Source organism: Microcebus murinus, chromosome 5 (genome assembly GCF_040939455.1).
Source record: "Microcebus murinus isolate Inina chromosome 5, M.murinus_Inina_mat1.0, whole genome shotgun sequence".
NCBI classification, from domain to species: Eukaryota; Metazoa; Chordata; class Mammalia; order Primates; family Cheirogaleidae; genus Microcebus; species Microcebus murinus.
In genome coordinates this window covers 1,281,113-1,305,979 of record NC_134108.1, presented here as the reverse complement: position 1 = coordinate 1,305,979, position 24,867 = coordinate 1,281,113, and the positions used below count along the sequence as shown (strand labels likewise).

The following is a 24,867-nucleotide window of genomic DNA, read 5'->3' as shown; positions in this document are numbered from 1 at the left end:
CAGCGTTTGTGTGACGCTTCCCCTGCGCTGTCTGTGTTTGTCCCGGGGGACGAATGCCACAAGACCCCAGCTCCTGAGCGGCGCACCTGCAGCGCGTTCATCTCCGCCTCCTCGGCTGGCCGAGGCTGGTGTGGGGGAGAGGGGACCGGGGAGGGGACGGGGCCCAAAGTCAGAATCTTCTCGGAAGCCTGGTTTCCCCCGGATGTTTCAGTCGGGGCAAGGAATGGGGACCGGCGCGGCCGGGCCGTGAGTCCGAAGCCAGGCCTCTGATCTGCCTTTGGAACAGGCAGCTCTGCCTGGGTCGTCTCTGCTGCCCCAGCCCTGCGCACAGGGCAGGACCGAGCCTCTGAGGGCCACGTGGCTCCTGTGGCCAAGGGTTGGGCTCTTGCGACAGCTCCATGTGGGTCCTTTAGTGGGTGGGATCTTAATGCTGCAGAAGTGACGGGGACACTACAGTCCCAGCTGCAGTGGGAAACTCATCAACTGCCGAGTCAACACAGTCACACAGAAATAAAAATTGCTTTTACCAGGATGAATTTTATAGTATGTGGAATACATCTTAATGATGCCGTATAAAATTGTGTTATTTTTTTTTTTTATATATATAAGATGTTTTGTGGAGTTCACTCACTCACTTTCCCTGTTGCTCAGGGCTTATGTTTCTTTAGATTTCCTAGCACGGGTCATTCTTATTCGAATTTCTCTTAAACTCAGTGTGTTATCTGTTATGCGAAAAGATTTACTATATACTTAATGAAACCGTAGCCCAAAAAGCTGCAAAAAATCCATCTACACTTCTTAGGATGCGCAGTGCTATGTTTGTTTTTTTTTAAAGAAAAACAATAGATGCATTTTATTCATAATGACCCTGTCATACGAAGTAACCCTGGGAGGCTCAGAGGAAGGCTCTCGGACCCTCCTGGGCTCAGGCGGACGCTCTTGCTGGGCCGGTGCCGAAGGCCATGGCAACGCAGGAAGCCTCGGACACAGCGTCCACACCTCTGGCACTCGCATCTCGGGTGTAGACGAAGCGCTGGCCTCTGGCGCCCCTCGGCAGTGCCAGCAGGTGCGGGCTGTGTGGGGCCAGCAAGACTGTCTGCCAGTCTTGCTGGAATTCTCCAACCACGCACCCTACGGTGATCGCAGGCCTTTCAGGCGAGGCATTGGCAGACCTTCGGTGCCAAGGAACCCCCCACTCAAAACGGGCGGGTGCTCCCCGAGAGAAACCTGCCACCCTCCCTGCCTGCTCCTCCCCTGCCGTGGGCGGTGAGCAACAGTTCATTACTCCGAGTGGCCATCTCGATAAGGAAGTTTTTTTTTTTTTATATGTGCAAAGCTCATTTCTGCACCTCTCAATAGTAGTTTAAAAGATGAGTGGTTTTATTGATGATTCTACTTTCTTTGGTCCCCCGGGGAAAACGATAGTGACAATGTAACTATCACCATTAAAGGCACAGATTTCGGCGTTTTTGGAGCAACTGTGTGAGACAGGTGTGGCCAACCTGGGTTGGTGCATGGCATGGTGTTTCCCTCACAGCAACTCCCTCGTGCTCTCGCTACTCCCGGGCCAGAGCCAGCTGCAGAACGGGCCACGCTGCCCTTCCGCTCTTAGTCTCTAAGACGCTAAGCGGCCTTGCCCTGGCTGGGGAGGCCGGTTCTCGCAGGCCCGGCCTGGTGGAAGGTCTTTATCCACAGATAGGAGCAGGCAAATCCAGAGTCTTGCCACAGCTGCCTGGAGAGCTCAGCCAGGAGGAAGCGATTTCAGCTGCAGATCTTGTGCCTCCCGGAGTCTTTTATTTTCTTGGAAACTCCCTAACTAGGCAGTGGGTTTGCCAGGGAAGAGCCTGGCAGAAGCCCGGGGAGTGAGGCTTTGCTGGGGTAAGTTAGCATGTTTTGTAAGCAGATACGGGGTCACCAGTTTACACAAACACGAGCCTGGGAGATCGATAGCATTCAGTGGCTCAGGGCTTGAATACAGAAGCAGTTTTCTAAATCTTTCTGTTTGTAAATGGTGCCCTGATATCAATAAACTTTAGTAATCCGAATCCTCGTGCAAATTCAGACCAGTGCCGGGCGCCAAATCGCGAGCTTTTGTGGTACAAATAAGCAAAGCCTTTGGCTCTCCACCAAGTAGCTGGCCGGGGCTGGTGACATTTACCGAGGCAGAGAGCGCTGACCGCAGGACGGGCACGGCCAAGAGGCCCGATCTGCAGTCTCGTTAGAGAGGCTTCCCCATCCCTTCGAGAACACTGAATGGAAATTTCCAGCTCATTCAGTGAAATCGTGCATTTGTCTTTTTCCTTGTCTTTCTCGGATGCAAGACTAAAATTAGAAACAATGATTTTGTCTGAGTTCGATCTGCTCATAGAAAATGCGAGAGAAATTTAAAATATATTCCGTTTTCCCCAAATTGGCCTTCGGAAGTGGCGGTGTGACGTGGTGCAGCCCGTGGGTGAGAGCCAAGGCTGACCTCCGACGCTCTGCGGGAGGGACCCCAGGCGTGCTTGGTTTTCAACGGGGCTCTCCCGCACGCCGCACGCCGCGACTCGGAGTCTCGGTCCTAACCCGCTTGGTGTGCTTGTCGTCTCCAGCGAGCCCTTTCAGACGCAGACCACGCCGTGCGCTTTATGAGGCATCTTGGCTGGTGTGTGAAAAGACCTGTCAGGGAAGCTGTTTCGCCGTACTGATATAATTTATTATATTAAAAATTCCAATTTTTAAATTGATCTTCTTTGGCAGTTCTTTGTTCTGGGTTTGAAAAAGGGTAACGCATTTTTCAAAAGGGTTTCTATTTCGGAATTCCATAGGGTTTTTTTTCCTGGCATTTTCTTTCTTTCTTTCTTTCTTTTTTTTTTTCTGACTTTTTATTTCTTTCTTTCTTTTTTTTCCGACATATTATTTCTTAATGAAGTCATGTTAGAGACATCTAAAGCCACAGATGCCGAAACGCCAAAACCTAGAAGTGCAGATTCTCTCCGATGTCATTTGAGGCACTTCTAGGATAACTCTTATCCAAATGTGAAAAAGAAATATCAAGTGTGAGATGCTGAGAGCTTACTATATATAAATTCTATTATACCTACTAAGTTTTACAACACTGTGACTTTCATATACACAAATTATTTATTAGTGGTTTTAATTGAGGTAAAATACTCATAGAAGTTACCATCCTAAGTATTTTTTCATCTTAAGAATTTTTAAGTGTGAAAGTTTAGTTCTGTTAAGTATGTTCATATCATTATTCAACCAATATCCAAAACTTTTTCAACTTGCAAAACTGGAGCTGCAGCCATTTCTCCCTCCCCCGGCCCCTAGCAGTGCCACTCTGCCTCTGTCTCTGTGGACTTGACGGTTCCAACTGCCCAGCATAAGTACTATCCTACGATATTGGGCTTTTTGTGACTGGCTCATTTCCCTTGGCACCGTGTCCTCAAAGTTCACCCATGTTGTAACATGTGCCAGAATGTCCTTCTTTTCAGTGTCTGAACGATATTCCATTTATGCACAGACCATGTTCTGTTTATTCCTTGAACTGTCCACGGACACTTGAGTTGCATTTAACCCCTTGACCACTGCGAAGAGTGCTGCCGTGCACACGTGTATCTCTTAGGACCCTGCTTTCCATTCTCTTGAGTGTATATCTACAAGTTGAGTTGCTGGGTCATACGGTTACTTTTAATTTTTCAAGAAACCACCATATTATTTATTTTCCACGGTGCCTACAGCATTTTGTATTCCCTCCAGAACGCACGGGATTCCAGTTTCTCCATAGCCTCACCAACACTTGTGATTTCTGTGTTTCTTTTCCTTCCTCCCTCCCTCTGTCCCTCCCTCCCTCCCTCCCTCTGTCCTTCCCTCCCTCTGTCCCTCCCTCCCTCCCTCCCTCCCTCTGTCCCTCCCTCCCTCTGTCCCTCCCTCTGTCCCTCCCTCTGTCCCTCCCTCTGTCCCTCCCTCCCTCTGTCCCTCCCTCTGTCCCTCCCTCCCTCTGTCCCTCCCTCTGTCCCTCCCTCCCTCTGTCCCTCCCTCCCTCCCTCCCTCCCTCCCTCTTTCTTCCTTTCCGATGGTTGCCATCCTAATGGGTTGGGTACAATATCTCATCGCAGGGGTTTGATTTGCATTTCCCTAGTGATGTTGAATATCTTTCCATGTGCTCCTGGAACGTTTGTGTGTTATCTTTGGAGAAATGTCTATTCAAGTCCTTTGCCCATGTCTACTGGGTTATTTTCATTGTTATTGACTTGTAGAAGTTATTTATATATTCTGCACAGTAACCCCTTTTTAGATATTATGATTTGCAAATATTTTCTTCCATTCTGTGGGTTGCCTTTTCATTCTATTGATTGCACCATTTGATGCACAAAAGTTCTGAATTTTGATGTTGTTCCAATGTATTTATTTTTACTTTCGTTACCTGTGCTTTGGTGTCATACCCGAGATGTGATTGCCAAAGCCAATGTCATGAAGCTATTCCCCTATTTTCGTCCAGGAGTATGGTAGTTCTGGATCTTAGCTTAAGGCCTTTGATCCATTTTGGGTTAATTTTTATATATGGTGCTAGGTAAGGGTCCAACCCCATTCTTCTGCTTGTGCATATCTAGTTTTCCAAATACAAATTGCTGAAAAGACCGTCCTTTCTCCATTGAACGGTCTTCCCTTCCTGTTGAAAGCCATCTGGCTGCATATGTGGGTGTATTTCTGAGATGTCCATGCTAGTCCCTTGCTCCATTATGCATCTTTATGGCAGTGCCAGTATTTAAGGTTCCTAAGGTTCTCCTTTTATAAAAGGAAAGTTTTGTTTTTTTTTCCCAAAGATCTTTTAGATGAGATCTGATGCATTTAGGGTGGTATGGCCGTAGACTCAAAGATCTTTTTAAAAAAAGTGTTGGAGAGCCAGATGTGGTGGTGCTTATCTGTGGTCCCAGCTACTTGGGAGGCTGAGGTGGGAGGATCGCTTAAGCCTAGGAGTTGGAGGCTGCAGTGAACTACGATCACACCAATGCATTCCAGCCTGGGTGACAGAGCAAAACTCTGTTCCTAAAAAAAAAAAGAATAAAAAAGGACTGGGGATTGTAGCATGGGCAGTAGACTCCCATCTTTGAATTATAGGTGTGGCTGTTTAAGGAAAAAAAATCTCTCCTGTTTATTCGGATAAAACTTTCCACATTGCTGCAATTCCACGTTGCTGCTCCCATTGGGCATCTCGACTCTTCGGCAAAGGTATCGTCCTTCACGAAGACACAGACATTTTCCTCTCCGAGGCATAACTTAGGCCTCACGTCACGCACACGTTTTGTAGGCGGAGGGGCCCACGCTGAACGCTCACTGTGCGTAAGGAGACGGTGCTGATGGCTCCACTGGCCTGAAGCTGTCAGCTGTCAGCTGGGGCCCTGGGGGCACCTTTCACGGCACTGCCCTCCCTGTGGCTTTTCTCTCTCTGTGCCGCTGATACCACCGTCTTCTTGTCCCTGGGCTGATTGATTCTTTCAGCCTCCTTTCCAGGCTCGAACTCCTGCCCCTGAGCTCTCTCTGTTGTTCTACCTGGCCCCCCTGCCCTGTCTCTGCAAGCTCGCTCGCTTAGAAATGCCACCACGTCTGTGTCTCTAAATACACCATCCACACTCTGATAATCCACAAATATACCTGCCCAGCAAAGCCTCCACATATGCACATATGTGGAGGTGCACATATGACTGCGTCCTTGCTAGTGCTATGGCCACGACCACCAGGCATGGCCGCACAGGCTGTGCACTGCACAACCCCGGGGCATGACTCATGCCATACGACGAAACACAGTAACCAGCCACGGTGACAATCCAGAAACTGGCAGTTATTGCTGCCATTGCTCAGTTCAGAAAACATGGAATCAATGACATCTTCTTAGCCTTTTTAGGCGGGTTAAATTTTTCAGTATTTGGACATTGAAGTGCATAAAGAGGTTTAGGCTGTCGGACTGTGGTTTCACAGTTGTTGGAATGTATTGTCGATTCATTTTCATTTTTAAGTGATACTGTACTATGAACCACATAGAAAACTGGCTTCAAGTCTTAGCACTGAGGACCCAGATACATTTTTACATAGAAAAAAAGAAAAAGGAAAATAATGTAAGCTAGATTTGACTTTAATTTCAGATCAGGTTGCTTTATAGCAAGTTGACACTCATGTTGTAAATGTAAAGTTTTTGGCAGCGGCAAAAGGAAAAGACAGAGAGAGAGAGAGAGAGAGAGAGAGTAGGGACAAACAATGTGGCTTTATTGAGCGCTCTTGGGCAAGGTCCATGGGTCCTGAGAGAGGGGCAGAGAAGTTGCGCCCCTTTGAAAGGGGTGAGGGCTTTTATACTGCCTGAGGCAGACTGGGAGTTTTGGCGGGAAGAGCTGGGGATTTTCCACTGTGGCCTTTGTCCGTTCTTGTGAAATGGGAGGGGCTAGCGGTATCTGCAGATTCCAGGAGGAAGGTCTGGCAGTGCCTGGCAGTTGATTTTTTTTTTTTTTTTTTAGTTTCTCATTTTAAGAAACCACAATCCAGTGGAGAGTTTGGAATCACAAAGACTGAAGTTCAAATCCCGGCTGGACTGCTGAGTGATCAGGCTTGTTAGTTAACTTACTAAATTCCTTTCTCCTCGTCCTTGGAGTGAAGATAGTGAGTTTCCCCTCAGAGTCTGGGCGAAGCCGAGAGACGCTGCGTGCAAAGGCGGCTAGCCCGGCTCCCGGGAACACGGTCCCTGCTTTCCTTTCTCTCCCCCTGGAAGCGGATGACGATCGTCACTCAATCACTTATTCCCGGAGCCTTTGGAAAGCAGAGTCCCTGGCGCCAGGCACAGGTGGAAGTCCCTGGGCGAACAAAAGGTTGCTCAGCCCCCTCAGCCCCCGCTGCATCCCCGACTCCCAAGGGGCACAGTCTCACGTGGGCTCCAATGTGCCAGCGGGTGGGGGGGCAGCTCCCCAAAGTCCGAGGAGGCCCTGGGAGAGGAGGAGGCAGTCAAGGACTCGCTTAGGGAGGCAGGGACACGGTCCCGAGGGAAGGTAGGGACTGCACGTCCCCGTGGAGGGGAGGTCAAAGCGGGGACGGAGGGCTGAGAGCTGCTGTCCAGCCGTGCAGAAGCAGCCGGAAATGCAGGACAGAGCCCTAAGTTATAGCTTCTGGGAGTCAACACAGGCGTGTGGTGACAGTCATGATGGGAATGCGTCTTTGAGCCACAATTTTCATTACACATGAGCGATCACGCGTGAGTTGAGAAAATGACATCTAAGCTTATTTGTAGGGAGCAAAGAAATTTGATTTCTAATTTTCATTGGATATTTTCTGTATTTACTTTTTGCTATTGTTTTTTAATAACTAATGTTTATTTTTCTTACTTTGTAATTGGAACACGGACATTTGGGTAATCAACACATACACTTCTAGTAGGTTTGAAGTATTTCATAAGTTTAAAGTAAAAAAAAAAAAGTGCATGAAAAATGATTTTTTTTTTCTTTTTAGAGAAAAATGTTTCAGGTTCCTTGTAGAAATTTGCAAGCTATGAGGCCACAAGGAAAACAGCACAAATCTTCTATAATATCACTATAGAGAGATTAAACACTGGTATAATATTCTAGTACTGAAAATTTTGCAATCTTCTATCTTATGTGTATTGTATATACATGTGTGTATATCTATGTATGTGTGTACGTACAATTGGGGTCATGGTCAACATTTATATTTTTAAATATTTTTTGTTTAAAAATATATAACAAATACTTTCTATGGTTTTTACATAATATCAATTTAATTAATATATTTCTGATGTATGGATTTATAGGAATTTATTTAGACAAATCCTTATTGTTGGACATTTAATTTCTTTCAGATTTACTTTGTTACTAAATATCATATTGCAGAGAGCAACATTGCACATAAATATTTATATGCATTTCTGATTTTTTCTTCACATATATTTTGAGTGTGAAATAGTTGAGTCAAAGGGCATCAACATTTTAAAGGCTTTTAATACATATTATAGAATTAGGGTTTCTGCAGTTATGAGACATTTGGAACTGCTTGGAGCAAGTCACTACTTAAAGTTCAGAATCAGCAAATTTATTTTCCTTGGTTTTTGATCTGAGAGTCTATGTTCATTATAGATTTTTGTGTGCAATCATACCAAGGACTCCAAACTTTTAACCGAAGTTGAACTAAATTAGAATGCTTTTGAGTCTCAATTAAGGTTGGTTAACTTTAAAAGCTGCAGTAGATGGAGTTTCATTTTCATGTGGGTCTGCACTTTTCAAACCTTGGTGTCAACTAGGAACAGATGGGCTCAGATCCTGAAAGAACAGCCCTTCCTGTGGACGCTCCAGCCCACGCTCCAAGACAAAATTGAGCTCTGCTCAGATAGGGATCCAAACCTCAAGCATATGTGTGGACCGCACGGTTGAGGTCACCGGCTGCAACCTCGCGCCCACATGAGCTGGCCTGGCCTGCGCCTCTGAGGCTCGAGTCTTAGTCTTCACCTTTTCAGTTTATGGGGCATGAAAATGCCTACTGTGGGCTGTAACGCGGTGCTTGGTTATTAAACATGTGTTTAGATGGACTTCCAGTTATTTCTTTCTTTCCCCTGGAAAGTCTGACCAGTCGGTACTTTTATAACTTCTATTTTCTACTAAGAGAAATGACAAGTACGGTGGAAAGTTTGAGGCAAACAACAGAGACTTTCTCTCTCTTTGCTGGACGTCTCCGGTCCTCAGGGCGCGTGCTGGTGGAGCAGGAAGGTCCGTGGTGAGGAGCGGCTGTCGCTCGTCGTCTCTGATCCCTGCTGTCGCCACATGGGAGCAGCTTGGTGGACGTGTGCAGGGGGAAGGGAAGTGAGGTTGGCTGTGGTTCTCTACAGAAGCATCCCATAATATGCTTGACTTTTAGGGGTCCGCCCAAGGTGAAAACCAAAAATACGTAACAGAAGTAGTTTACAATTCTCCAGCACCGCGTATCCTCAAGAGCGTTTTCCCCAATCCACAACTCCCAGGACTCTTCTCACAGCCCAGTGAAGACGGTGTCATTGTCCCCAGCTCATCGTCAGGAACCTGCACACAAAGTCTCTCCTCGCCCCGCCGCTCTCTGTCCCTCCCGCAGGGGAGCGGCCGAGCGTGTGGGACGTGGGCTGGTCTTTGTTGTAAGGATCCAGTGCACGCCAAGCTCCGACCGTCCCGTCAGGACCCGTGGAGCACCGTGGGGCCACAGCGGGGACACCGTGGGCGCCTGCTGTGAGCTCATGCTCAAGACTAGGAGTCATGTAACAGTCAGGACCACATTCTCGGCCTTGCAGACCTTCAGTGCAGCTGGGAGGCTGAAGTGTAGGGACTTGGGGTAACAGGAGAACCACTCCCAGTGGTCTATTTCTCCTGATGTAGCTAAGAAGGTGACAGATGTAGGAATTTAGGTGAAGAAAGGATAGCTGTGGTTGGGGCGCTGAATGGTAATTAACGAAAGGCTGGGTTTTAGGTGAAGCTTCCAAGTGTAGGATGTACACCTGTAAGAGGAGGTCAGTGTGGGAGAGGGTAGCATTATTAGAAAAGATAGGAAAATAGTATTAAAATAAGTATTTATGAATCAAAAAAAAGATTAACTTCCCGAAAGAAAGATCACCCTTTGCCAAGAGTCGTGGCAGGTAAGGCTGACTAGTTAGGGGTCCATCTGAGGGGGAGCTTTCAGCTCGATGGTTGTCTCGGCCAGCACAGCTTCTTAGCTTCACGTGCTGTCTGGGAGAAAGAGTGATCGTGTTGGATGTGCTTAATCTCTGTCTGATTTATCCCAGAGAAAGAAGTCAGGGGCATTGACTAATATACAGTGTCTGGTCTCAAAAGCCACAGCTTACAAAGAATGGCTCCACTATTGATTAGCAATTTAAGACAAAATATTTGATTTACATTTGTGAGTATTGGCAAAACTATGTGTAGGTGATTATTTATAAACCTATTAAAATGTATTTATAAACTATGTTTATAAGCCATCTCCGTTCCCTAGCTTAATGAGAATCAAGAAATTTAAAATGCTAGTGGTTTAGAGAAAATGGCGGAGCAGAAAGCACCAGGGGTGTCTTCCCACCTAGACAGCAATTCCACTGGCAGTGTCCGTCTGGAAGCCTGGAGTCCACTAAAGACTAGAGACTTCCAGGAGAAGGCTTGGTAATTTCAGTCAATTTCCACTCTTATCACAGCAGCAGCTATCCATCTTCTAACCCAGCCCCATGTACACATGCACTGGGAGTAGCTTGCATGCAGTTTCTGAGGCCACAGTGAGCAAAAAGGACTTTGCCCTACAAATATGGGGGGTCTGTGCTGTGAATGTTGATTGCAGCTTTTGATCGCAGAGATGCTGACAAAGAGGTGGTGGGCATTGTTGCACCTCTCCTGCAAGCCGCTCTCCTCTGGCCGAAGTGACCTCCAGGGGATTTCAAGGGCTGGAGCACTTTTTACCACCACCCTCAATTTTTCTCTTTTTCCCCTTTTGGGACATTTACTAGGACATTCCAAAGCAACTTTGTATATGGGGAACATTGTTATAGAAAGTGACCACACGTAGCCAGGGAAAGGTGCGGACACAGAAAAGACCTGAGAAGAGCTTTTCTGGCACGGAGGCAACAATAAAAAACATTTTAAAAAGTTAACAGGAAAGCCAGCAAACCCTGGGGAAAAGGAAGAACCTGATTTTCAGAGTTATCACATTATTGTTATCACATATTCAAATATCCAGTTTTCAACAAAGTAGTCACAGGACATACAAAGAAACAGGAAAGTATGTCCCATTCAAAGAAAGAAAATAAATCAAAAGGAAAATGTCGTGGAAAAGGACCTGAGAGCAGATCTACCTGTCAAAGACTTTAAAACAATTGTCTTAAAGATGCTCAAAGAACTAAAGGAAGATGTAGAAAAAAACAAGAAAAATAATGTATGAACAAAATAAAAATATTGCTAAACATAGAAAATCTAAAAGAGAAATCAAAAAGAAATTATGGAGATGAATAGTAAAATAACTATAATGAAAACAAAATCACTGGAGGGATTAAAAGACATATTTGAGCAGACAGAAGATACAATCAGCAAGCTTGAAGATAGGACAAGGTAAATTATTGTCCAAGGCAAAATATTTTTTGAAAAATGAAGAAAAGTGGACAGAAATTAAAGAACTTCTGAGACACCATCAAGGAGACCAACATTATAGGAGCCCCAGAAGGAGAAGAGAGAAAAAGGGAAGAGGGACTATTTGAAGAAATGATGGCTGAAAATTTCCTGAATTTGATGAAAAACATGAATATAAACATCCAAGAAGTTCAGTGTACTCCAAGTAGATGAATTCAAAGAGATTCATGCAGAGATGATACAATCAAACTTTCAAAAGACAAAGACAGAAAGAGACTCTTGACAACAGCATGAGAGAAGCAGATCTCACATACAAGGACACTCAATAAGACTATCAGCAGATTTCTTATTAGAACTTTGGAGCCAGAAATCAGTGTACATATACATTCAAAGTGCTAAAAGGAAAAACAAGCTTGCAACCGAGAACCTTATTTCCAGCAAAACTATTCTATCCTTCAAAAGTGAAGGACAGTTAAAAACTTAAGACATTTCCAGATAAACAAAAACTGAGGCAGTATTTTTGCTATTAGACCTGCCATAAAAAACATGCTTGAGGGAGTCCTGCAAGGTGAAATAAAAGAACACTATAGAGCTCAATAAAGGTAAATACATGGCAATTATATAGACAGCGTTATTGTAACAGTGGTTTATAACTCTATATTTTGTTTTCTACATAATTTAGGAGACTAATGCATTTAAAAGAATTAGTAGTTGATATTTTGGTGTACACAATGTATAATGATGTGATTTTGTAACACCAACAATTTAAAGGGGTAGAGACAGGGCTGCTAAAAGAGCAGAGATTTTGTATGTGATTGACAATAAGATGGCATAAATTTAAGTAGGAATGTTCCAAGTTTGGATGTTAAATGTAATTGGCATCATAACCAAAAAGAAAATAGTTATAGAATATATACAAAAGGAAATGAGAAAGGAATTTAGATGTTTCCCTACAAAAAGTCAACTAAGCACTAACTAAGACTGGAAGTGCAGGAAATGAGGGAGGGAAAAATACCTAGAAGAGAGTAACCAAACACTTATAGAACAGAGTAAAAGCTGTGCTAAGGGGAAGATTTATAGCTATTCATGATTACATTAAAATGAGAAAAATCAAATGCACGACCTAAATTTATAAGTTGAGGAACTAGAAAGGAAGAACAAACTAAACCCAAAGATAGCAGAAGAAAGTAAATAATAAAGATTGGGGCAAAGATAAATGAAATAGAGTATAGAAAAACAATAGAGAAAAATCATTTATACAGAAATAAAAAGAACTATAAAAGGGCACTAAGAACAGTTATATGCTAACAAATTGGATAGCCTAGATAAAAATCAACAAGTTCCTAGAAACTCTAAACTTATCAAGACTAAATAAGGAAGAAATAGATAATATGAATAGACTTAGAACAAGAAACTTGAGTTGGCAATCAATAATTTCCCAACAACAACAACAACAACAAAATAAACCCTGAGCCTAATGGCTTTAAGTCATGAATTCTATTAATGCCAAACATTTAAAGAAGAACTACTACCAACTTTCTCACAAAATTTAAGAGGAAGAAACACTTCCTAACTCACTCTATGAGGCCATCATTACTCTGATACCAAAGCCAAAGACACTACAGGAAAACTACAGATCAATAACCCTTGTGGGCATTGGTGCCAAAATCTCCAATGAAATGCCAGCAAACTGAACTCAGCAGCCTGTTGGAAGGATTATACACCATGATCAAATCGGATTTATTCCTGGAATGCAAGGATGGTTCGACATATGGAAATCAGCCAAAATAATACACAATAGTAACAAATGAAGGAAGAACAAACATGATCCTCTCAACAGATTCAGAAAAGCATTTGACAAAATCTATCACACTTTCATGACAAAAACTCTCTACACACTAGGAATAGAAGAAAACACAAACGGGCAACGTGATTCACGACAGTTAAAATGCGAACAGAATCTGAGAGTGCACTGGCAGACGGACAAATAAACTGTGGCGTGTGCGTGAAGTGGAACGTTATTCAGCCGGAAACATTCCGACACATGCCACAACGAGGGCGAACCTTGAGGGCATCGTGCTAAGTGATATCAGCCAGTCACAGAAAGACAAGTACTCTTTGATTCCATTTATATAAGGGCAACTTCTAGAGTTGCCAAAATCATAAAGACAGAAAGCAGACCCTGGTGGCCAGGATGGTGGGAGACAGGAGTCGGTGTTTACTGAGTGGAGAGATTTGGTTTTACGGGATGAAGATGGTTGTGCATACAACGGTGGTGGCGGCTGCGGCGTCATGCGGCACTAAACTATACAATGGTGAGATGGTAAGTTTTGTGTTATGTGCATTTCACCACAACAAAAATAATTGGCTAAAAATCACAGTGAAATGCCACCTCACACTCACTAGAATTGAAGAGCCAGAAAATAACAAATGTCCATGACTATGTTGGAAACCCTCCTGTACTTCCGTGAGAAATGGACAATTGTGTGACTGCCTTGGAGAACGGTTTGGCAGTTTCCCAAAGTTTACTCAGAGAATCGTCTTATGATGCAGCAACTCCGTGTCTAGGTTTCCCCGAGAGAACTGGAAGCAAAGGTCCTCATAGACACATGCACACAAATGCTCGCGGCCACTGTGTTCATGACAGCCAAAGAGGTGGAATCAGCCTGAGTATTCATCAGCCAATGAACGGGCAAACAAAACGTGGTCTGTTCATGCAGTGGGATGCTATTCGGCCATAAAGAGGAACGGAGCTCTGATACCCTTTTCAACCTGAGCGAACATTATCCTGAAAGTAGTTGTCACAGAGGGCTATGTGTCACGTGAGTCTCTCTCTACAAGATGCCCAGCGTGGCAGAGAGCAGACTGACCACTTACTAGGGCTGAAGAGGTTTGGGGGAGACACAGGTGCGACCGCCAATGACTGTGGGCTTTTTGGGGAGATGATGAAAATATGCTACTATTGACTGTATAACTGTAGTGTGCAACTCTGTGATAAACTAAAAAAAAAAACACATTGAGATGCACACTTATGAGTGGATGAATCATAAGATAGGTGAACTATATATATGTCAATAAAGCTGTTACTTAAACACTTCAGTCTGGCGCTCACCGGCCGCGAAACCTTGCCCACAGCCACACTCACAGTCCGCACGGTGGCCTGCGCTGTGCATGGACGACGAGTCCGTTTTGCTCTTGTGTGATGAGGAAAGATTGAAAGCTTGTTTTACTTTACATGCAGCTTTACTTGTCATGTAAATCAGAATAGGTAACATAGACATATATGTTTCCATTACGTTATTTTTAAATGTTCACGATTTTATTTTGATAAATGAAAAATTAGAAAAGTCGTATCACGGCTGTCGGCTAAAGTCCTTGTGTGCGTTCATCTGTGGCCGCCCACGCTCGTACTGAAGTGGTTAAAACCGCCAGCAGTTTGCATAAGCCTCCTTTATACCTTTAACTCTTCATCAAACCAAGCGTGCCCTGCATCACGGATGATTTTGTTACGTTACGAGCAGCTCAAAACCGAGCCACAGAGAATACAGAGGAATCGGGCGAGAGTTGGGTGGCTCCTTCTTTGCTTCTTTTTGACGGTGCACCTGTGCTGGAGCCAGGGCTCGGTGGCGGGGAGATGGTCCATCTGCTCCTGAGCGCAGGGCTGCTTGCCCCGGCGCCCCTGGGTCAGCAGTCCCCAGCAGGAGCATGGGGGGGGGTGGCTCATTTAATCCTGGCCGAACCAACACGAGTGAGTTGCATAGGTATAATATCTTTCCCAAAAACACTGGGGGAAAATATCTAATGGCAGAAAGGGGAGAATGAAATGTGAGATGCCTAAATTCTCAAAGCAGCATGTGACCCATCCAACTGCATTTTTGATTTAATACTTCATTTTCCTTCTCTCCGTGATCTGCGTTGCTCAGTGCAAGCTTCTCGGTTCGACGTTTCCTTGGGCAGTGAACAAGGAGGAGGAAGGAAGAGAACTCAGGAGAGAACCGCCTGGCGTCTTTTCTTTGCTGCTCCTGCACAGAAGTGGGCGGTGAGCCGTGCAGAGAAGTGAAGTTGGATCTGGCGCAGGTTTGGATGCACAAGAGCTGTTCTCTGCCACACTAATTTCAGAGCGGGCTCCCCCGGCTTCCTTCCCCAAAACCAACGCTGGTCTCGAGCGCGTCCAGACCGGTGGTGACTCACCGGTGAATCAGTGCCGCGGCGTTTCGGGGCCGATGATGCGAGAACCCATCTGGCTCCCCGGGTCGTTTGCTCACATTCGACTGTGGCTCTGCAGTGTCTTACAAAAGCAACATCCCCAGTTCCAACTCTCTGCCGTCCAAATCCACATCTTGTAGCTTTTTATTACCGAGTAAAAGTCCAGGGCGAGGCCTCAGCCTTGGCCGGGAGGAGACCGTGAACGGAAGCCGCCGGTCCTCGGGGAGGGCACCCCCACGCCCCATCCACCGGGAGGTCACTTGTGACCTCTTGACACGGCAGCGTCTCGGCCAGGGAACTGCGCACAACGCAAGAGCGGTTTGCTCCTTTCCGGAGTGGGCCGGAAGGGAAGGGGACCCGCAGGGAATGGAGCTGGGAAGGGGAATCCTCCTGGGACATGAGACGCTCTCAGACACGCACGCTGCTGGCCTGAGTCCCCGCTCGGCCCCCACCTAAGTAACTGCTGGGCCTGAGCTTGTTTGTGGGGGGATTAGGCACAGTGGCAGAGTAGTCCCCAAGAAGGGAATTTTGACCTCGATATATCCTGTCCCCACGCACTTTGAGGAAGCCCCGAGCACTCTGACGCGATTCCATTTCTCCTCTTCTTAGCTGCCTTTGCATCTTTGCCGCACTTGGAGGATAGCACCTGCCCCGACCCCTCCCCTCCCTGCCGGAGCCGTCCCCGTGCACCTGCCCTTCAGCCACGCTCTCCCTGGGGCGTCTCGGAGCAGACCATGAGCTCAGTGAAGCGGTCCCCCCTATGGCCCCAGACTCCTCCCGGCCTCCCTGCCTGCTCTGCCCCCTGTCCACTGCTCGCACCTCCCTGGGGTGCTGGTCACCCCGACATACTGCGCCCTGAGCCGTCTCTCTCCCAGGCAAAGCCACCCGCACCCCCAGTGTCCACGTCTCGTCTCCCTGGCCGGCATTGCCTGCACCCTGGCCCTGATCTCGGCTGGGCGTGGGGAGAGGTCCAACTTAAATCCACTCACAGTCGACAGGACCCACCGATTCTTGGCTTATGAATAATTCAACCCGATTAGCCGCTTGTTGGGGCAACGGGGAAAGTTGTCTTCACTTCAGAATATAGGAGATGCCGCACAACGGGATTTGGAGGTTGTTTCTATGTGGTGCATTTCAGTGTTTGCTGAGCTGCCTCATGCAACTGGGAAGGGTTAAACTCAGAGTTAGTTAAACAATTATCTTTTGGTCAAAAAATATGCACACGAGACACGCAAGCTACATGTACACATGGTCCTTCCCCCTCTTCTGAGTATTTTTGGTGGAACTGCTCTGCATGTACGTAAAGCAGTAAAATTTTGCAGTATTTTGCTTGCGGAATGTCTAATGTGGTGCCATCGTTATTTCACTATTTTTCTCATCCGCTATAGCCAGGCGACACATCCGTGTTAGTTTCTAGCCTGCCGAAGCAAAGTGACACTCACAGGGTGGCTTAAAATGGCAGAGACAGTTTGGGAGCCAGAAGTCCCAAATGAGGGTGTCGGCAGGCTGCACGCTGGGCAAAATCTCTCCCTGTCCCCTCCGGCCACTGGTGTCTCTGTGCAACCCCTGGCCTGCTTTCCCTTGAGGACCACACGCCACAGGACTCTGGGCATCCGGGCGGGAAATACTTCTGGATCACCTCGCGTCTCGCAGAGGGACAGCCCGGCCAACCGCAACCTCTCTCCCGCCACCCCTCTGCCGGCAGGTGTCTGAGGGCCGAGGAGCTTTAGGTCTGGGTCCAGTTGAAGCTGGGTGGATTTATACGGTGCTGGACAGAAATGGACTTTATTTGAACTAGGATCACAATTTAATTTGTGCATGTGACAGTTTGGATGCTACCATGGTACGGAGATGTTAGTTTCCAAACGTGTGCATCCTGGGACGACAGTGAGAGCAGGATTGGGGGAGGGGCTTCCAGGGCCCCGAGGCCGCCTGAGGAGACCCTGGCGGCTGGGACGTGTGGCTGTCTGGTTCCAGGGTGGGTCCCACGATGAGATGGCCCATCACGTGGTGTCAATTCAGACCCAGGTCCCCAGGGACAGCTTCCACCAGGGCCCGTCAGAGCTTCGTGTGCATGTCTAGAGAGCGAAACTATCAATGCTAATAGCAGTAAAGTGTTCAGTGAAAACTTAAGCCAAAACATTAATCTGATACTCCAGTTAAAACATCTGTGCCTATGAGCCATTGGAATGTTTCTAATCTTATCACAGACGCAGAAAAGCTGTTTGCGCCTCCTCCGTTGAGCTCTTTGTGTCATTTCCAAAGTGCTCGCCTGTCGGCCACATCACAAACTAAAATTGGGTGGAGCCCCCACTGCAAAGATGATAAACATAGTGAACTGCATGCACGTTCACTGTCTGGAGTCTCTTCTGGAATAATTCTAGATATTGCTAACTAAGCGGAAAGACGATTTTTAACCATTTTCAGGCCACGCACGCACTGCCCCTCGGTTCTTCTCTTCGACAAGCCGCGTTTTCTAACTTTGAACGTGGCCCCGTCTTACTGGCCTGCACCTGGAATTACTAATGAATTCACTTAGATAGGGCTATGTCTCTCCGTTGTTTACTTGTGGATAAAAATTGCAGGTTGTTATCAGAAAGGACAATTTCTCCTGGAAGCCTATCTATCTAAATTAGAAAGCCCAGTTGTATTTGAAATGAAAGGTTCCACTTGCAGTTCTCCCGAGAATACTCCAGGCCTGGGCCCCTCCTGTCACAGGTTCAAGGGCACCTGGGCACACACAAATGCATGGTGCTCACCTTAACCCACAGGACTTCCATCCACCTTCCCACACCTCTCCAGCTTACCTTGCGTTTTAGAGGCGAGGGTATCACACAGGTAGGAAGGAAGCCCTGCCGCCCCCGGCATGGGTTGCCCCGGGAGATGGGTTGATCAATACTACTGCTCTCAACTGACAAAGTCCCTCTCACAGGTGCGTGGGAATCGAAGTCGCAGTCCAGGGCTAGAGGTGCAAGGTTTGCCAGAAAACATAAGCATCAGCATCTGTTACGGATTTCATAGTCATCACCACAAGATTTAACTACAAATTGCTGTGGCATGAGGTGGGTTTATCTACACTGACTTTTCCTCCAGTCACAAGATGACGTGATCCACGGGGCCGCTGACCTTCTGAGCAACGGCCCTGTCTTGGGCGGACTGTGGACAGTGCCTGTCCCGGCACCATGGACGGCGGCGCCGGCCACTTTGGACAAGACGCGGTGTTTCTCTGGCTTCAGCGTTGCCCTCCACACCGTGAGGAAAGGGTCCTTGGTGTCCTTGTGCCGTGGGCTTGCTAGGAACAAGTGAGATTAGACAGGAGAGAATTCTTTGTGTTTTGGTGTCGCCCCAGCACATAATAAGGTGGACTTTTCTTTCTTTCTTTCTCTTTCTTTCTGTCTTTCTTTCTTGTCTTTCTGTCTTTCCCTTCCCTTCCCTTCCCTTCCCTTCCCTTCCCTTCCCTTCCCTTCCCTTCCCTTCCCTTCCCTTCCCTCCCCTCCCCTCCCCTCCCCTCTCTTCCCTTCCTTCCTTCCTTCCTTCCTTCCTTCCTTCCTTCCTTCCCTCCCTTCCCCTTCCTTCCTTCCTTCCTTCCTTCCTTCCTTCCTTCCTTCCTTCCTTCCTTCCTTCCCTCCCTTCCCCTTCCTTCCTTCCTTCCTTCCTTCCTTCCTTCCTTCCTTCCTTCCTTCCTTCCTTCCTTCCTTCCTTCCTTCCCTCCCTTCCCCTCCCTTCCTTCCTTCCTTCCTTCCTTCCTTCCTTCCTTCCTTCCTTCCTTCCTTCCTTCCTTCCTTCCTTCCCTCCCTCCCTCCCTCCCTCCCTCCCTCTGTTGCCCAGGCTAGAGTGCCGTGGTATCAGCCTAGCTCCAGCAACCTCAGACTCCCGGGCTCGAGCGATCCTCCTGCCTCAGCCTCCCTAGTAGCTGGGACAACAGGCATGTGCCACCATGCCCGGCTAATTTTTTCTGTATAGTTTTAGTCTTCGTTAACTGTAAGGTAGCTTCAAAGGAAGAGCTCACAAATTTGAATAAAGACTAAATGCTGGAACATTTAGATGGGTCAAAAGTGGCCTCTTTGAAGGACGGCTGGCTCGAACACTGATCTGTATCAGTGCAGATTTGTTACAAGCCTAATTCCTGTTGCTGGATAAACTTACCGTGTGCAAGTCGTTACGTAGCTTTGCACACAATGGAGGTGAGTGATTGTGCATGAGGCGCAGGCAGTGCAGTAAGTGGCCGGTTTCCTGGACCAGCAGGAATCCGACCTTGAAACCCAGAGGCCAGGACAACTCTAGAACAGACACCCGTGCGGACAAGATCTGGCTTGTGACAGTGTTGCGATTTAAAATTGCATTAACTTGGTATATCCATATCAAAATGTTAGGGACATTTCAATCCTAGTTAGCTAAAATTAGATTTAGACAAACGAGTTGACAGTGTGGATGTTATCTTTCACAAAAGCATATAAATTCCTAGTTTTTCTCTTCCCAGTTAAACGACAGCTAAGAAAAAAAAATCTGTTTTATCTCAGGATTTATTTCCTCAGACATATCTAGTTTTCAACTTGTCTTTACTGTTGTTGCTATTTTAATTAATTCTTGAGCTTCAGTGTATTTTGACGGCAACTTCCAAAGCAGTGGCACTTCGAAAAACAAAATCTGATTCTACGCCGTAGCCGCTTTTCACAAGCTTTGAGCCGCCAACACCGTGGGCCCGGCAACGTTAAAATATACCAAGTGTGGAGTCGGTCTGATGTCCTTGGAGCTATCCTGAATTAAAGCTTTCTCCCGGTTTCCATTATAAACCTCGTTGTTTCCTTGGCTTGACATCATTGCAGGCGTGGTGGTCTGAGTCTTGGCAAGTTTGCTACATGGCTGCAGCAGATGTTGTTAAGAGCAGATTTCCTTTTAAGCCGTTAAGAGTGGACGTCTTCTTCATGAAACGGAAAGTGGCTGGTCTGGACCCAGGTCTCTGGGCGGGCGGGTGCCGGCCCTGTCCTAGGTCTCAGTGGGCACCTACAGAGCACGCTCTCCGATTGGCGGACAGGTATTAACAGTGAGAGTGGATGGGCCTCCTCTCTTTCCTCCGCTCCTAGGCTTCTGACTTTAACGCCGAGGTAGCATTTGTTCTGGGCTTCAGCTGAAGCGCTTTGCTAGGGCTCAAGAGCCCACCGGTGTCTTTCTGGAAAGACCATCCCACAGAGCACGTTTCCTCGACACATCGTCACCGTCCAGCCGGTAGGGGTGCACATGGGGCGCTGGCCCCCGCATTCCAGGAGGGAAACTCCTCTTTCACTTACTCTGCTTGGGATTCAACTGATTTCCCGGGGCAGGGAGCCCCAGGACTTTGAGAGATGTGGTTTTCCTCACGTTAGTGTTTTGCAACTCTTTCCCAAACGCCCGGGAGCCCAGGCTGGAGCAGCCCAGTCCCTGCACCGCGAGACTCAAGGGTGGCAGGGACCTGCTGAGCGGGACGGGCGAGGCTTTGCTCCCAGCCTCGAGGGGAGGCAGATGCTGCCGCGGCCGGGGGCGGGTGGTCCCAGCTCCCCCAGCTGCAGTGCGCGTCAGCCGGGGCATGTCGTGGGCAGGTGCGCACTCTCTCCTCTCACCTTTCACCTGCACCCTCACCTGTGCATGCCCACGGCACAGTCACCTTTTTAAAATTATTATTAATATTTTTTATTATGGGGTACAGATTTTAAGGTTTCAATAAATGCCCATTCCCCCCTCCCCCCACAAGTCTGAGTTTCCAGCGTGACCATCCCCCAGATGGTGCACATCTCACTCATTATGTATGTATATACCCGGCCCCCTCCCCCCTCCCCTCTGCCCAGGATGTCACTCTGCTGCCATCAAAAAGGTGACAGTGGAATTTTACTGTCACCTTTTTGATGGCAGCCGAGTGCTGTCCTCCCCCGACCTCCCTCTGAGAGTCCAGGCTGGCGCGGAGGCTGGGGCCGGCGCTAAGGAGGACGGGCGTGTCACCCCCAGAGGGGCAGCGGGCCGGGGCCTCACACATCCTGTCCGCCCACCTTCCCGTCCTCCCTGACCGGAGGGCTGTGGGTCGCTGTGCTGGCCGCCCTGGCCCTGGGGACGCGGCTGTGGTGCGTGTGATTTTCCCCAGAGCTCCCGCTCGGACGCTGACGGACGTGGCCCTGGGTGGCCTTGTCGCGGGTCCCCCCCACACTGCCGGGTTTTGCTTGCAGAGCTCTGGCACTCCCCCCTGGAAACCCACGGCCGCTGGGCAGACGGGGCCAGTCCTGCACCCGACCCGGCCCCCAAGCGCTGCGGAGAGCGGGAGGTGGCTCCTCCCTCTGTCGGCACCCGAGGAGGCGGCAGGCGTCGGGTGAGGGGCGGCAGTGGTGGCCAGCGCTGGTGCCCGCGGGGCTCCCAGAGCGTTCCTGCCTATCGCGGGCAGGGTGCTCGAGCCTTTCAGCGGCGGTGACGGCTCTGAGTGGTGACGGGCGGTGGCGTTTCAGGGAACGGTGGGGAGAGCTCCTCCCGGGGAGGAGTGCCAGCCCGGCTATCTCTTAATGTGCACAGAGACTGTCAAAAATTCGAAGCATCCGTCTTGACATGTGGCCCGAGTGAGAGGGGACGAGCTGTTTTCCAGGCGAGGAGAAGATGAAAGCCTTTCGAGCGGGGTGGACCACGGCGGGTTGGTGCCAACAGCTCCCTCCCCCGGCCGCCCTCCCTTGCGTCTCCCCAGCCTGCCTTTCGCAGGGTGCCACCAGAGTGCAGGTGGGCGTCCCGGCCCCTTGGGGTCAGGTGCCGATGTCACCGAGTGTCTGCGGGTATCTGACGTCTGCGTGTCTTAGCGCAAGGGCCGGGGGCTGGGCCTGACGCAGGAAGGGCGCCACAAAGGCAGCAGTGATGGCAGCTGCACCGCGGGGCAGACGTGGGGACCGGCTTTCTCCCGGACAGTCGCGGCTGAGAATCCCAAGTGCCAGTGACCTCCCGAAGTTCGGTTTTCTTCTGTGTGTGGACAAAGCGTTTATGCATTTTCATTGTCTGTATTTTTCATGGGAATAATATTTTTACGCCGTATCAAGTTATGATAGGACGTTCTGCTCGGAGCCCTCGGGGGGCTGCACGTTCGCTCTGTAGTCGGCGGCACAGGCCTGGCGCCGGCCTGGGAGGGGAGCCCAAGCGCCCACGGAGGGCCGGGTCAATCCCTCGCCCTGCTCACACTGTCCCGCTGTGGCGCCATGGGGCGCAGGGGGAGGCTAGGTCAGAGGGGAGAGCGCGTGCAGCTGGGTTCCAGAACAGCGCCTGGCCCGTGTTGGCTGTGCGCAGGGTGCCGGCTGGGGGAAACGGCCCCCCGAGAGGGGATGGGAGCGGGTGGAGGCAGAGGAGGGAGCAGGAGCGGGAGGAGAGGAGAGGGAGGCGGGAAGAGGAGCGACCCTTGGCGACACAGCTGTGTCCCGTGCACACTGGGCACGTCTCCTGCTGACTCCCTCAGACGGAAGGGACAGTGGCCGTGTTGGGGACACGGGGCTTCCCCGCTGCTGTCCTCCGGGGCCTGGGCTCTCCCACCCCTGGGGGTCACACCCACAGAGCTCTTCAGGCAGCAGCCGCTCACCGGCCCCAAAGCAGGCCAGAGCCTGCGCGGGGCCACCAAAGCCACCGAGGCAAGTGGACGCCATCTCCACCCTCGAGTCACCCTCCTGAGGGCTCAGGCGCGGGTGTCACGTGTCCATTGTAATGTTCCTCCATGTCTCACACGTGTGCTGTCGGCAGAGCCATGGCCGAGGACATGTGTCACCTGCTCCTTCCTGCACTCCTGCCGGGATCTGGAAGACACTGGTGCTCAGTTGTGGCCAAACTAGGGACGCCCACGCCCGAGCTGAGCCAGCCTGCTGTATACACTCTAGGTGACCGAGGTCTGAGGAGACCCTAGGGTAGAGGGAGTGCTGCTCGCGGTGTGAGCTCGGCTCCGCTTCCGTGTTCCGTGGGGTGTTGGTGCCTGCAGACAGGTCAGCTCTGATCCGTAAGAATGACGCCCAGACGTCGAGAAAGTGCCAGAGATAATTCTTACCTCGAGGTGACACCGTGCACAGCCATCTCTTATCAGAAAAATTTTAGAATCACAAAGTGCCTGCTGATCTCACAGAAACACAAAGCTGGAATAATGAATAACCCAAGAGTTACCGTGTTTTCCTGAAAATAAGACCTACCCATAAAAGAAGCCCTAGCAGGATTTCTAAGCATTTGTGCCATAGAAGCCCTACCCCGAAAATAAGACCTAGTGACGGGCGTGGGTACGCAGCGCATCTGCACAATCTGTGCATTTTGTCATGGAGCAGTGAAGAAGACGAGCAGCCCTTCTCGTCTGCCCCATGAGAGCTCTAGTGCTCAACATGAGAGATTGGGGGCTGATGGTTCTAAAGGAAATAGAGTCGCAAGACATTCAGGATGGAATTCGGGCTTTGGAGAGTGATGATGATGTTGCAGAAGAAGACGACTTAATTGTATTTGAATAAATGTAGACTGTTATACTGTACTTAAAAAAAATCCCTGAAAATAAGCCCTAGGGTGTCTTCTTTAGATATAAGACCCTGTCTTATTTTGAGGGAAACACAGTATCTCTGAACATTAAAAACAAGTCACAGAAATGCATACTGTCGTCATGGAGATGCGCTGGGGGTGGGGGCAGGGCAGGAACCGAGTGCAGACAAGTGTTGTGGAGATGAGAGGGAGAGACCAGAGTGCTGGGCAGGATGAGCAGCCCTCACCTGCCGCCCTCACCTGCCACTTTCACCTGCCACCCTCACCTGCCACCTTCACCTGCCACCCTCACCTGCCACTTACCTGCCACCCTCACCTGCCACCTTCACCTGCCACCCTCACCTGCCACGCTCACCTGCCACCTGGTCGGGGCTGTGGCTCCCCACAAAGAAGGTGAGGGTGAGCAGGGACTAAAGGGTCGCAGGGGGGTTGGCTCAGGGGCCACGGCCAGGAAGGAGCTGTAAAAGCACTCGTAAAAGCTCCCCGTCCACTGGGACAGACGATAAAGGCAGCGTGGCAGATAAAGAGAGAACAGCCAAGGCCTCTGTGTGTCCCGCTTCCGTGGCCGGATCTCCGCCTGGCAGCATGGCGGGGCTGCTGGGGTGGGCGGTCCTGGGTGCGAGTGGGCCGGGGGGCCTGGCTGCTCCCCAGCTGGGGGGTCCCCGGTGCTGGGTGCTGGGGGGCTGCCCTCCAGCACTCAGGTTTTCCTTCCTCCGTCTGAAGCTCCCCCCAGAAACCTGTTTCCTCTTCCTGAACCTCTAATTTCACTCTCTTATTTTTTTCTCGCTCCTAATTGTCTCCGTGGAAGCGATGCCCAACGGGAGCCTCCTCTTGTTCGTCCTGCGAAACGAAATTCTCCGCTGTGGGGAGGTGCACGGGAAACGCCCCGCGCTCACTGAGTGGGCGAGCCGCTCGGGGGCTTATTGCAAGTCTCTCACACTGCTCCAACCACTCCCCGTGCAGTGCCCGTTCTGTCTCACGGTTACTGCTACGAAACCGGCACCACCCAGAACCCTAACTCCCGGCGCCATGCCCACGCTTCCTCGGCCGCCATCGG

General features: G+C 49.3%; 1 protein-coding gene across 2 annotated transcripts in view; it reads left to right on the top strand.

Annotated features, from left to right (window-relative positions):
- Positions 1-24,867, top strand: part of SMOC2 (SPARC related modular calcium binding 2) — a 154,495-nt gene that overhangs the window by 20,648 nt on the left and 108,980 nt on the right. The gene's annotated exons all lie outside the window — the stretch shown is intronic.